Source organism: Thermobia domestica, chromosome 1, assembly GCF_964235325.1.
Source record: "Thermobia domestica chromosome 1, izTheDome1.hap1.1, whole genome shotgun sequence".
Lineage (NCBI taxonomy): Eukaryota > Metazoa > Arthropoda > Insecta > Zygentoma > Lepismatidae > Thermobia > Thermobia domestica.
The window spans coordinates 155,017,723-155,033,942 of NC_137454.1; the positions used below are offsets into that span (position 1 = coordinate 155,017,723).

At 32.2% G+C, this 16,220-nt stretch overlaps 1 protein-coding gene across 2 annotated transcripts in view; it reads left to right on the top strand.

The window, feature by feature from the left end:
* LOC145690220 (uncharacterized) overlaps positions 1 to 16,220 on the top strand; it is a 65,128-nt gene that overhangs the window by 20,602 nt on the left and 28,306 nt on the right. The gene's annotated exons all lie outside the window — the stretch shown is intronic.

Genomic DNA, 16,220 nt, shown 5'->3' on the forward strand with positions numbered 1-16,220 from the left:
ATATATATACAGTATATATATATATACAGTATATATATATATATATATATTAAAAAAAACTGAAACGTGTGTTTGATTAGTTTACTTGAAAAGTTTAAATACCAAATTTCATATCCCTAACCTTAAGGAATTCCGAGAGATATACATCTTATAATATCTGCAACCTTCATTTCTTCCGCACATCGATTTTTTTAAAAATCTTCCTTAGTGGTTTCTAACGTCACGAAACCTATGTACTTTCCAAATTTCAAGTTTCTATCTTAAGTAGTTTGGCCTTGGATCAGTCAGTCCTGTTGATCAGTCAGTCAGTCAGGACTTCTTTTATGTATATATAAGTTGAAAATTTAAAATTACAATTCTGTAAATAAGAAATGTGAAAAGAACAGAGAACATATGTCAAATAATAAGGAAATCTGGTAATTAATGTGCAGCTGTATTAGAAAAAATTAAGAACAATCACAAAATAAACAAATAAATAAAAATACAATCGTGAAATAAATATATTTCAATGCAGCGAGACTAAACTTCTAATGATATTTCTAGAGCTTTGTTTTAAAATTCCATCCATATAAACTATATATTATATAATGAGAGTTTTAGAGGTTATATATGAACTCTAGGTTATATATATATATATATATATATATATATATATATATATATATATATATATATATATATATATATATATATATATATAATTACTTAGAGGTTACACAATATATTATATATATATATAATCTATAAAACTCTCTTTATTTTCAACTATTGAACGCCCCCACGTGTTACTGCTGGCAAATTAGAACCTCTCCCTTTTGCACCTTTTAGATGGAATTCATCTGAGCACGAAGTTTTGCACGAAATTGGGACGTCTTGTATATGGATATCTTAGTGAACTACCCTCACTCCTTTTCTAGATTAAACACCTAAAAACGCTTAAACACATGTTTAATTATTTTAGATAATAAATTAATTTATTAAAATTCTTTAACAACCGGTTCTGTATATATATATATATATATATATATATATATATATATATATATAGAGAGAGAGAGAGAGAGTAGATGGATGGATATAACTCTCTTAGGAAACAAACCGGTATAAGGTAGACAAAAGTTTTTTTTTTTTTTTTTTTTTTTTTTTTTTTTGCTAGATACCACAAGTGACAAATAGAGAACTACAAAGCATCCTAATACAAGATATGAAGAAATTAGGTAGCACTGCGCATATCTTGGAAACAAATTATCTAAGATAGATGGTTGTTAAAAAGACCTTAACCCAGCAATGGGTCTATAATTGTTGATAATGGTTCGTATGTGTTTCAAATATAAATAACCTTCACCACTACACTCATGTGACCCCAATTCTCATTTTTTGATATCTGAGCATTTGAGATTTAGAAATAAACGCCTATATCTTATTTTGAGAGATCATATGTTTAACACTGTAGTTGTAAGAATTTCTAAAAACAGAGATAGTTAAACTAAAATTTACTTTTCCTGCGCATAACTGGGTAAAATTTACTGTTAGGGTAGGGTATAATAAACAGTTTTGCGAACTCGGTTCTAGTGAACCGAGCCGAACCAGCTGAATAGAATCACTGGTTTTAATACCAAATTTCATGTCTCTAACCTTAAGGAGTTCTGGGATATGGACATCATATTGTAGTAATTGCAACGCACAACCATTTTCTTTCCACCTCTTTTTTTATGTTCTAGGGGAAACATCTATAAAAACACCGAAACACACGTTTAATTATTTTAAATTATTCTTCTCAAGTGTTCCCACCTTTTACTATGTTTATATGGGTTCGCGTTTCCATCTTTCATTGTTTTCTTCCATTCTACTGTATCTTGAGCGTTCTCTATTCGCCATCCCTTCACCCTCAGATCATTTTGTATCTTGTCTTTCCATCTCATCTTGAGTCTTCCTCTCTTTCTTTTATTTGGTACTTCTAGTTTTCCAATTCTCTTCCCCACATAGTCTTCGTTCCTTCGTTCTACATGTCCAAGACGTCTCAGCCTCCGTTTTTGAAACTTTTTACTCAAGAGTCCCACCTTAACAGTATCCCTTATACAATCGGTCTTTATCCTGTCCTTTCTCGTCACATCACACATTCATCTTAATATTCTCATCTCCGCTACTGATATATATTCTTTTCCTGGATCCTTGTAATTGCCCACGTTTCACTACCGTATATCATCGCTGGACTCATTACCGTTATATATATATATATATATATATATATATATATATATATATATATATATATATATATATGGTCTTTTAACCTACAACTTACTTTCTTGTTACACAGTTACCCGCTCATCCTTCTCCAGTTAAGCCAGCCATGTTGTATTCTGTGTTGGATATCTGTGTGTAATCCTCCATCCTGGTCGAGGTATGATCCAAGGTACTTAAATTTCGAGATAGATAATAGCTTCTCTTCTTATAGCTGTATAAAGCTACATCTTCTTTGCTGAATCTCATATATTTTGTCTTTGTTCTATTTATCCTCATGCCTCTCTCTTCCAACACTCTCTTCCAGTTTCTTTTCTGGTTTTTCTTTGGATGTTTCGCGTATGACGATATCATCTGCAAACAGCATAGTCCATGGTGCTCTACTGCGTGCCTCCCTCGGTAACACATCCATTACCAAATTCAACAAATAGGGCTGAGAGCTGATCTCTGATGCAGACCAATTTCTACAGTGAAACTTACTGTCATGCCTACATTACTCTTCTCGTGGGTCCCTTCTCTTGTATATGTCCCTTATGAAGCATACATATTTTATCAGAAACCTCCTTCTCTCTTATACATTGCCATAGTTTTTAGTCTGGACACTCTGTCGTACGCCTTTTGCAACTCCGCTTGCATTTCCTTAAATCATCCCATCTGAACTATCTCACGCAAAGATTGCGTCAATTATTCCTTTTCCTGGAATAAAACCAAAATCTTTCTAATAGTTGTATCCTCTCTTGAATTATTCTTGTCCAGATCTTCATGGTATTGAGATATTAATTTAATACTACTGTAATTCCACAATCGTGCACATCATTGTGGAATTATATTATGTGTCCATTTTTCAGTCATGAGTCATTAAATGAATGAGTTATACTAAAAGAAAACTGAATATAAGCTATTTTGATCTTGGTAATGCTCTTGATTTGGCTAATGATTCTTACTTGCTGCATAAATTACCTTACATATCTTATGTGTGTTGTTCAAACATTGCTTGTCTTAATAGGTCTTAATCTTTCTATTGCTAGCTACATCTTGTATTTTAATGTTTACCTTTGCTGTTGATACATTTTGCGTTTGATATTTATGCCATATCTAACTGTGTTTGCATGTTTCACATTGTAGTTAATGATATGTTAGTTCACTAATATGGCCATAAGGCGTAACAAATCTCTTGTAATCTCTGTATTTGGAAATTATCCATGAATTCTTCTTTTCTAAATTTTTCTATGTCTTCTTTTTCTAAATTTTATTTAGAATTATTATATGATTGATCCGCAATTAAATTACCATAAACAAGTGTAATTTGATCGAGGATCTTTATAAAACACTGTTTTTACTGATGTTATAATAATGCGAAACAATATTTAAGATAAATATATAAACATTCAAATATTACAAAAACGTTTGCGATTTGGAGCACCTATGACATTTACTGAAGTTACGAGAATGGATTACGAAACGCTTAACTATCCTGATCCTTGTTGCTGAACTTGCTGTCTTGCAGTCAAATTTGTATGTATAAACCTATTCGTGAATAATTTGGTCAGTAATTCATGCTTACGGGAACTAGTTGATGTGCAAGCATAATAAGAAAAGTAATCATGCGAGCTTTTAGCTACACAAAACTGTAATAGAAGACGATGGAAACAACACGTCTGGGGTCGAATTTGAAATTGAATCTAGGAATGTACAATCTATGAATTGTAGTTTTTCTGATATGAAAATAGGTAACACTCTTTCTATATAGAGAGATGTAAATAAATAAATAAATAAAGATAAAATGAATGAGCGATGACAAATGTATAAGAAATAAATGTAATGACATGTGTTGTGCTACGGTAGTAATCAATGATAATTAGAAAAGAATGTTCTACAAAGGATAATCTAAATGTAATAAAGCTATGATAAAAGTGATGGAAATAATGATTTATAGAATTTCTTATTATGTTCTTACTCCTAGAACCAATCCATTACAATGTCTATTTCTTTGTATTGTTTCTTTGATCTATGTATTTTTGTTATATACGCTGATTACCGTCTTACTGTTAGTTGACGATATTATCTAACTATTTATAATTCCATGAACTATTGGATGAATGTGCTTGAACTACAGCCCTTATTTCGACACTATTTGTTTTATGTGAGAAATGGAACAATAAATTGACACTACATATTACTTTAATCAATAATTTTCTTCAGTATTTATATTAGTTTAATAACTTCTGATTAGCTTAATTTTGGTTCTTCTCATAATGATGATTTTGTCTGATTGGGTCATGCCATCTGGGCACCGTATCTTATCTTCATTCGAAATCCTGATAACACGATTTAACAATTTAAGAGAGTGACTGCTCGTTTTGAAGTAGCCAAAGCCAACGACGACACAGGGTTATTCACTCAGTTAAATTCCAGAAAATATTCTGTTCACAATAAATTAATACCTATTGATACAGTTGATAAGTTCAATTCCATAAAGGTAAATTTTCCTTTGGAAAGTACTCAAACAGTGATTAAAGCTGAATAAATTTAACAGTTTGCAAGTGTATGTAATAATGTAGCAAATTTTGGAGACATGTTCATAGATTAATTTCTTTATCTTTGAGGACGAGGTGTATAAGCATAGTTACGAGGATTAGCAATGGGTAAGCTACTTTTTTTCGTTACTGGCAGCATTGTTATGAACCATTCTTAAATGTAAAATTTTGGAAAAAGGATAATTTAAATTTATTAAATATTCTAGATATGCTGATAGTACTATTATTCTACAAAACTGGTGAACAGTTTCAGAGGCTTCTTCAGGAATTGTAATATGATACATTCACAAATCAAATTCACTATTGAGTATAAAAAGATAATAATTTGGATTTTCTATATTTGGCGTTTAGTAGGTGGATTAATAAATTAATATTTAAATTTTACTGAAAACAAATTGCTTGTGAGTATATCCACGTATGCGTATATAATTTAGGCCAATTTATGGCTAAATTTCTTTCCAAGAGTTCCAGATTAGTATTTACTGAAGGTAACATAAAAAAATCCATTAAAAATTAGTTTTGAATCAGGAAAAGTAAGTGGGTGGAAGGAGAGAGAGAAGATGGGCACTACCTTAATATTTCTTCAAAAAGTAGGGTTTCAATTAAGCCTAATAAACCTTGTAACGGGAATTCATTTTGTAACAGATCAACAGATCAAAATTTTGATCCGAATGCAATCTTGTAATGTAGTTGCTTGTACTTTGTTAATGTTACAAGCTTAAATTCTAATTTATTTCTATTTATGTTTATCTTATTATACATTTCCTTTCGAAAGTTGGATTATGTCTAACAGGCATTTTCATCTGATACAGATGATTTTCAAAACATTTCATTTAATTATTTTGTCGCTATTTTTGTACATACAAATGTTACTGATGATGATTTTTGTTTGTGTGATAATTTATTCAAATGGCAATAAGGTGCATAAATCTGTCCCATTTTTTTTTCTTCTGGATTACAAAACTTTGTTTGATAGAATACTAAATACTGCTTCATTTTTAGAAAATTGATTGATATTTATTCTTCAAATATCTACCTTCATCAAACATATAGAACTGTAGTTTACTAAAACTTATTAATAGTGTATGGATTTGTTTTGTTATGATGGGAATTAAAATATGTCAGATGAAACTGTAAACCTGAAAGGTCCAACGCCGTTGATTTGATGTAATGTACAAAATTTTTTTCTCTTGCATGTTTAATTTTTTTAACCATAAAGTTGAATAGAATTTAATGGAAATAAACACAAGTTATATGGACAATCTTGAAGGTCTGTGCAATATTACGGTCACTTTAAGGCGTGATTTTCATTATAATTTCAAATGAGTACTATATATTATTAGGCGGGTTTATGTCTCGATGTTTCAATGTCTCCATTGTAAGAAGAAATATGAAGAACGATATTTAATGAAATAAAAAAAATAAGGAATATGAAATACGACGGAAGTAATATATAATGTAAAATACTGTATATTGAATTTGGCAACAGTGATAAGCAGAGGGTTAATTTATATAGTTTTACTTACTGTAATTGCATGTTCTAGAAAACGTTGATATCATCGCATGTGCTTTGATTTGGTACTCGTATTAAGATCCAATGTCATACTTGAATATTCTGAGATTTGTCTGTTATGATCTGTATGCTGTAGAGTTGGAATGCATGTACGTGTTTTGTGTCTGCATTAGGTACTATTTTCTTAAACTCTGTATCCTATCATAATTTAGAGTGTTGATACAATATTTAGGTAGGTAAATTTAAGTAGAATTTGAGGTATCATGAAATAACAACAAAATTTACATTTGCTTTCTGAAATGGTGAGTTCTATAGTCATTTAATATTAAAAGATAGGTATGCGTTTTTCCAAAGACCAAATCAGAATTATCTTCCTCTTCTTGTTTACTTCTTTGTGAAGTCTGATAACATGGACATTATTTAACTATTGTATGTATAGTACAAGTAAGACGCCACAGTGGTGCGACATTTTCAGTTTTGGTAAAAATTGTCATTGAAGTCAATTAAAGTAGTTAAGAAATATAGTTTATTTGTTAACTATTAATCTACTATAAGTATTGAGAAACACTTCACGGATTTCAAGAAATATTTGTTATAAGGTCTAGTCATATGAGAGTGTATGAGGCTATCTGTCAATTGTGATGGTTCATACATTGGTATGAGTGAAAGGAATATTGATACCAGAAGAAAGAAGCATTTAAGACGCCAAGGTTCGAGATTTTGCAATTTCCGTCTTATACAAACATTTAGGTGTATCCAAATATAGTATTTAGGTACTCAAATTCTTTCGCCAAAACACATCACAAATCGAAAGGAACACTGTATTAAAAGTTGCACTATATTAAAAGTAAAAATTGTAAGTTAAATTTAGACGATGGCAACTCTGAAAACATGAAATATTGCCATTAATAGTTTTATTTTTTTTAAAAAAGTGTATTCTATTGACGTTAATCCTATTTTTTTATTACGCTTATAATCAAAGGTGATACATAGGAGCACTTTATTTTCAGCGTGTGGGAACTGGAAATATTAAAGATTTTGCAACATTTACTCTACGTAGTCTTAAGTATAGTTCGGTTGTATTCTGTGAAGTTCTTTGTAAATATGTTAATGTGAATTTTTCTGAATATGTGAGTAGTAAGAACAAGTTTAGCTGGCCAGCTAGATTTTAATAAAATGACTCATGATACAGTACGTTGTTAAAAAAAAGGACAAATAAGAAGGTGAGTTCTTTGGTACCTGAGTTCATCGTACTAGTGTGATCAACGAAGAGAGTAGGAGCATCTTTCGAAATTATTTTATCGTGACAAATATTACGGCTTAATACAGGTTAGTTGTTGATATCTTGTTACTTTAATTCGTTTCTTCATACTGAAGTTTCATCTTATAACGACGTCAGAGTTTTTGAAAACTCAAAGTTTGTTTTTATAACCATATTACTAAGTCTGCTAGAAAATGTAAGGAAAATTTTAGGTTTGCTCTACAGGTTATTGATATTAGATGTAAGAACAGGTAAGCTTTTTCTTTTAGTTTTTAATTTTTATTTATTTATTTATTTTTACAAAATATCTCTTTTCATGTTGAGTATTGCTCATCTATTTAGACAGTAACATTTCATATAGTTCTATCCAAGATTAATAGAAAGTTATTTTTTTCCCCCCTCTCTTTTGAAATGTCAATAGAAACCAGTACTTAGAAATTCTGCTTCCAGAACCTTTACTCTAGATATATTTGCACGACTTCAAGTGACTCTATAATCAACACTTCACCTTATGGGTTGTATTTCATTCAGCAAGCCATCACTCGAGACATGATAAATGGGTGTAATTTATAGTTCCGTTCCACAACATAGTGATTCTGGATGTTCTTGCATGGAGATTTGGAAGAGCAACGACATACTCTACAAAGGATCATAGAAAATGAATGAGATCGTCGTTTTCTCCTTGTATTTGGCGTGATTTCTTCGAACAGTCGTCGTAGTTCTCTTAAGGATAAGGATAAATCATCACTTGGAACTGTTTGGTAGAAAAGACGAGTGGATTCAACTCTTATTTCGCGCATCTTTTTCTCGATTTGTTGATTGAATAACTATGTTTGTATTCCATTTCTTCTAATCTTTGCGACCTCCGTATTGAAGTCCGGATAGACGGCTAAACTCTGTGATTATTTGATAGCATTGTTCCAGAAAGTCATCTGACATACAAATATTTCGTCATTTGTCAACTCACTGTTTCCTGTGAATTAGCGGATGATTCGATAGAGTGTCTCCTAAAGAGGGAATTTTAAGCTCTTCTCAATGTTACAACCGTTTCCATGCTTACGATAGTAATATCACTGGTGCTAATCTCTGAATCTGTGGCAGGACGTCTTATAATTGGAGACATTCTACGGAAAGCCCAGGGCCGGTGCTAGCAGTTTTGCCGCTCTGGGCGGTACTTTCTCATGCCGCCCCTTTAATCCGCAAACTTTATTTTGACACAAGACATTCAAGTGTCACGAAAAAGTAAGATGCCCTATTTAAAAACATGTATGAAATGGAAAAGTAAACAAAAATTGAACTACCTCTCTCGAATGCTTTTTTCTACATAATATTTAAACGACTCTATACGTGACACAATATTCAGTATGCTCGATTTCGCTGTATATATGCAGTCTTGGTATACATGTAATATACAGCAGCGCATACAGAAAATAAAATTTTAAAAATATGCTTTAGTCACGACAAAGAATTTTAATTTTTAAGCCTATTTTATATCAAAAAGTGTTTCCAATACAGTATGGAGCATAAAGATAATATAGTGAATCAAATATTACGGCAAAATTAAGTGATTAGCCTGAGCCTTATGTACTAAGACACAATAGAGATACACAAATTTAACATATTTTAATTGAAAGTTTTCTTGCTTCGATGTGAGCAAATTCCTTGATCACATTCGCGTAGTTCAATGTTTCAGCCAATTCACGCTCTATTGATATTCTAGTTAGACCATTCAAGCGTGTTTCAGACCTGGAAGACTATAGATAGTTTTATATAACTTCCTTCTCCACTTGTCATTGTTACCTGTAAGGTTAACAAAATCCTAAGTGCAGCACTAACATTGGGAACAAAGTCGTGTTCCTCGATTAATTTTAAAGCTTATTCTTTAGGCTTAATTATAGCGGATAACATGGGGTTGGTATCTTTCGATTCTTCTTGTTAAAATGCTGGCAAGTTTACTACACTTTTCAGACAAAAGTTCAGGTGGCATATCTTTAACATTACTTATATCGTAAAGAAAATCGAAATACTCTGTAATATTTAAGTTGCTCAAACCTTTCTCTTAAAGCTAACATAATCAGGTCTAGAACTTTGTAATAAAAATCGATCCTGTATCTTGTTTGTGGATTTTCAATAGCTTCATCATTTGCCTCGTACTGAAACTGTCTCTTCTTACGACTTTGAGCTTGCATTGTATTCCTTATCCGTGGATCGTCCATATCTAATACTGATGGCAACTCATCGCATCAACTAAGTAAGATTGAAACTTTGTATCATTTCTGCTGCTCTCAAAGTACTCGGATATATTTTAAAGAAACCAGACTGCACCCAACACATGAGAATCAATGCTATGGAGACTTTTGCTTACTATGTTTGTATGGAGTAAAAAGGCATACCAGATAACGAGTGAGCAAAAGAAAGTAGTCACGCAGCTGGTTTGTTATACACAAAGCATCGTGGCCGACCATTCTATCCAGTCGTTCTTTCAGAAAAAAATGTTCCGGGGGGTCACACTTAGTATTCCGGCGGGGCACTGCTAGTACTATTATTATTTATTATTATATTATAGGCGTATTATTTTGGTCTCTTCCGGGCGGCACTCTCAGAGCTCCGAGGGAGCAGTGCCCCCCAAAATCATGTCTGGAAGAAACACTGATTCTATCTGTTCTATTATCGTTACATATTTGAAGTAAGACATCATAAACCTCGCTTATTTTATATCTAAGTGGAGTCAGAGCATCAATTCGGCTCTCCCTCCTTGTGGTGCCTAATGGCTTTAAAGTGAGACTGCTAACGTGTTCCTTCCTGACGTATACTACAATATTTTGCAACTCGCAACAAAGACAGTATTTTACTTTTAATTTATTCACTAAGAATTTGAATAATTTCATTTTGGACATCTTTTCCTAACTAATGGTGGTATTTAATTGTCCTCCCATGGTTCTTTTCATGTGTTCGGCCATGACGCTGTCAAACTTTGCAAAAAGTTCTACCAGTTTTAGAAAATTACCATTATTACTCGTGTAAAGTTTATCAGATGTTCTACGTAACGGTACACATTATTCACCTAAAAACTGTATTATTGCAACTAGTCGTTCTATTACGTTCTTCCAATGTTGTGCTTCGGCATTTAACATTTTCTCGTGTTCTGCGTCAATTGTAAGACCACTCTTCAGTCGTATCGAAAGCTCCATCTACCTTCTTTGCGACTCAAGGTGAATAGGAGACCTATCATGACTAGCAAAAGCTTCAGAAATGTGACGACAATTGTTATCATCAACTGTGAAAGATATTTTACTTGTGGATCTTGGTCTATAACGACATCACTATGGGTGATATTTGTGCTCGCTTTTGTGGTGAGATCGTCATTCATTGTATCTATAGAAAATGTGAAAACGAAGGTGTATCACTAACAGAGAGCAGTCACTGAATTATATTTCCTGACTGACTGAGTTCTTCATTTAAATCTATTTTTTTGACTCATTGTCATTTGAAGGAACGTTAGGAACTTATGCAAGCTAACTGATAATCTTATCTACGTCGCTGCAAGAGAAATATTGAACGAGATACATGTGGCTAGTAGTTTGATAATTGAAAATGATGAGAAGTGCTCTGAGTTTCCTAAATGAGTATTTTTCTAAATGTGAGTGAAGTAAGTTTAATTACATTCTCAGGTGAACACCATGTGGACTTAATACGAAGCATTATATTTTGATAATATTCTTTCTTCAAATTTTGCCGCCCATTAGACTTGCCGCCCTGGGCGGTGGCACGGCCCGACTCCCCGTCGCGCCGGCCCTGGGAAAGCCCATTCTCAAGGTGGAACGATGTGTTCAACTTGTAAATTTTTTAGCTGTCCCAACATCGCTAGCAGCTATGGGTAGCTTTGAAGCTGTCTCATATAAAATAATAATGTATATATCACAAAGTTTTGATGACAAAATAAAAACTTTTGAAATGATGTATGTGTGTTAGTGGTGGTGGTTATTTAATTCACGAAGACTATTTTCTAGGATTATTTTTAACATTAATTATCATAACATTAGTAATGTTATCGTTATTGAATTACTTAAACAATTAATTAACTACCTTTGACAACTTGATGAGATAGCAACAAAATAAACAATTACAGCAATGAAAAGTAAACTAAACAAAAATATTACATAAGTTGTTAAAAATACGACTTCTTGCGTCTAAATGCACTTTAACTGTTTCAGCAATCTCTGCTACCTTTGTCAATATCTCTGGGAAATTCATTTGATTTTTTCTCTCACTTCTTTAGAGTTTCATTTTACACTTTTTTCTTGAGCCCAGTGGAAAATTGATGAGAGTAGAACCCTCGTTAATGTAAATCCCTTGTACTCGAACAACTCTTCTTTTGAACGATGTACTACTTAAGTACTGCAAATATTTTGCAGTAGAACTTCAGTAATGACATATGAAATGTAGAACTAGCTTCGTAGATTTGTGTTTACCATTCAAAAGTACTTGTAGACTTACTATGGTATTATGATTATAAACTTATAAGATCATATGCTTTTTCAACTTAACATTCACTTGAAATTCCCATTAAACAATTGATATGTAATTTTCGTAGTGTTTTAATATCAAACCATAAATAATTAACTTTTTGACCTGAACAAGCATTAATCGCTGAGAAAACTTAAAATCAAATTTAGTCACAGTAAATCGTTGTATATATATATATATATATATATATATATATATATATATATATATATATATATATATATATATACACAACGTTTTATTTTTAAACATAAAGGTGTCGTTACGCTGGATCTCAGGTTCATAATGGTTAATTAGTTGCAAAGATCCATATCTTTCAGGGTATTATTATTATTATTATTATTAAGAATAATGTCCAGTAGCATATCACTGCAATCTTGTAACTAAAATCTCTTACATATATAGATATAGATATAAAGATGCTTTAAAAATGTCTGATTCTTACATCTTAATTTTATAATACAATAAACGTAATGATAATCAGTATTTCTTTGTGATTGGCTTCTTACTTTTTTCTCTTTTTGTAAACGGGCGAAAGTAAGGTTGATATTGTTTGTTTTCAAAAGGCATCAAAAGTTCCACAAATATTGAATTTCAATAACAACACACCTACAGTACATTGATCGTTTAATGTTCTTCAGAATACTAATCATGCTACCAAAATGTTCTACAAACCGCTACTAAATTAATGGATAAACTTTGAGAAAAAATCTAGGGAATGCTTTCACTTAATTCTCTTCCAAATAATGAATAAAAACAATTAATTGGATACATTAAAGGAGGAACTGAGCAAACGCTCCTCTGCGGAAAAGGTATTGAGGTGGAGTCCGAACAGAATTTTTGTACTGGCTTTCAGTTTAGCCGGACTTCAGAGACAGACAAATTTGTTGGGATTGTTTCGTTGTGGGAGGACAGTCTTTTCAGAAAAAAAAAGAACTGGTCGGTTTAGAACTTTTATTGTTTATATTACAGTGCAAAAAAAAAAAAAAAAAAAAAAAAAAAAAAAAAAAAAAAAAAAAAAGAGGAACAAAGATTCGCAACTCTTTCTTTAGAAAGAGAAAAAGGAAAATGAAAACAATAAAAACTCTGATTTTCAATAAATCTATATATTTACTATTTGATATTTTCGAAGTTTCTCTTTAACTTCTTTAAGACAGAGGAGAAAATATTCCTTTCTCATTAAAAAGGTGCCGGTACGTCGTACCGTTGCGTACCGCCAGAAATAAAACACTAACCTGTTAACCATGAACAAAATTATATTATTGTTTCGGAGTCTTATGTTCATTTTCAGCACCAATATCTATACCCACAACTTAACATGGAATCGGACCCACATGAACTTCCACAGGGTGTTGAAGCCGGATTTCTCGCGCCGAAGGGCAATATGACCACGAGGGAGTTTATAAAAATATGTTCTGGGGTGGAAAAGCAATCATTTCATGAACTTTACGCACATCACTATTTACATTCGTAAAACATTCGAAGCATTTGGTTAAACTAAAATATATCAGCCCAGTTAGAAGTGATAGTTAAACCAAAAACAACGCTCGGATGTTTTGCTTTTCCGGAATTAATTTTTTGTTGTGAAGGAAGGGTACAAATTCTGACCATAGAAACCTAAATTATCTTTTAGAGTTTAAGTCCAAAGAATTGAGTATAGTTATATAAGTGAATATATGACATACATTTTTGGCATTAGTAAAAAGTACGAATAGTATTTTTATCGTCAATAACTGTCTAATTACTTGTTATATAATGTCCTTCTTAATTATCACGTCTCAGCAAAATGAATGATTTTTCCCTACTTTTGTGAAAGACAATAACTTGCACAGTCTGTAAGATGAGTAGACTGTTTCCTTGTAATCAAATATATAATTTGCCCATAAAGAACATTCTTAAGGGATAAGAAGGAAGATGAAAGTAAGAAACAGGGACATTGTGTGACAGATAATTCAATCTTATAGCGGCGTACGACTACCAAGAAACGAAGAGAGATATACTTCATAGTAGAGGCTTCATGGTGTAGTGAGTAACGTGTGTAGCAGTAAGCAGAATGCTCTTTAAAGAATGGACTTTAGTCCTATCTATGGAAAATATTTCATTTTTCGCAAAGAATCTGCGTTTTATTGATAAAGAATGTGCTGTACGAATGTAATATACATGTATATAATATGCCACATATATAATATAGTGAAATATTTAATAGCACAAAGGACCATTCCTTCCACGGGAGTAAACAATATTATTCTACTTACAGGTTTCTGTAATTCCTGAATCTTTAAATTTCCAAGCTTTCGACTCTCCCTTGGAGTCTTGGTCACGGAGGTTAAAAACAGGCAGGAAAAGAATAGAAACATCAAGGAATAAAGAGCAACGGAGTTACCAAGGGGAAGAGCTGTGTGGAAAACACTTTGTCAAGTGCGTCAGCGATCTGCAGATGTTCTTGAAGCAAACTAAAATATGGCGGAGTCAGTTTGTGCGCCTTTTATGTTTCTGTTGGAAGGTTGCCAACACATGTTATTTTTATTATTGTGCCAATGCTGTGAAAATTCTGTGATAACCGCCTCCCATTCGTCACTTAGCCATCCATTATCTAATCTAGGTTTAATTTATTTTTAATGAATAAATAAATTTCCGAAAACCAGTCTTTTTACTTCATTTCTAGCTCCAAATAAAATTTTTGAATCTTCTACCCTGTGTTGCGTTTCTTTTAAATGTTTCGATAAACCTGACACCGAATTTTTCTCTTTCGAATCTCTAATGTGTTCGAAGCTGGTACACAGTACATTCATTATAAATCTGCACATTCAGCAGGTACTAAAGCAAATATTTGGAAGAATTTCTTTTTGCGAGCCATGCGTCTTACTTCCCTAAAAGCAAATTTACAGACAGAGATTGAATACCTGATGAAACTGGGTAGTCTGAACGGATACCCAGCTTCATTATTAAATAATTGATATAATCGGATTAAAAGGAATGTAAGTTCCGATAAACCTGAAACCGACGTGAAGGATAAAAGATGGATAGGTTTGCCTATTTTTTCTAGATTGACAACTGCATTAAATAGAATTTACACACAATACAGTTTATGTACAACTTTAATACCACCTAAAACTTTAGAAAAGAACATCACTCAATTTAGGAGTTATTACACAGATGCTAATAAGAAATTGGGTATTTATGAAATAAATGCAGTTGCCAAGAGAGTTACATAGGCAAACGGAAAAGAAATTTACGTTAGTCCGAGTAAAGGAACACATTAGAGATTCGAAAGCGGAAAATCCGATGTCAAGTTTATTGAAAAATTTAAAATAAACACAACACAGGGTAGAAGATTCAAAAATTTTATTTGGAGCTAGAAATGAAGTAAAAAGACTGGTTTTCGGAAATTTATTTATTAATTAAAAAAAATGAACCTAAATAATGGATGGCTAAGTGACGAATGAGAGGCGGTTATGACAAAATTTTCACAGCATTGGCACGATAATAAAAATAACATGTGTTGGCAACCTTCCAACAGAAACATAAAAGGCGCACAAACTGACTCCGCCATATTTTAGTTTGCTTCAAGAACATCTGCAGATCGCTGACGCACTTGACAAAGTGTCTTCCACACAGTTCTTCCTCTTGGTAACTCCGTTGCTCTTTATTCCTTGATGTTTCTATTCTTTTTCTTCCTGTTTTTAACCTCCGTGACCAAGACTCCAAGGGAGAGTCGAAAGCTTGGAAATTTAAAGATTCAGAAATTACAGAATCCTGTAAGTAGAATGATAGTTCAATTGCTGTGTGTGGTTTTGCAATAAATAATATTAGTGAAAAAATATTTGAAACATGCATACTCTTCTAGTTTTAGGAAATTCGTTGACGTTAATTTCAAATTCAGTGTAGTTCCTCAACCCTCTTACATAATCACTCTTAAATGACTTCCTGCAACATTGATATAGAGACAGAAATGTTTAACTCACCCGAAAATAATAGAAATCCATTTCATGCAAATTATTAGGCAAAATTGTTTGCCTTCTTTGCAATGAATATCTTCAAAATCGTCAATAAATTATTTCGGTAAAGTCAAGACCTAGCCAAATCACTTTTTCATATCCAAAAACGATTGGTTCACCTAATTCTGTGAAAAGTACCC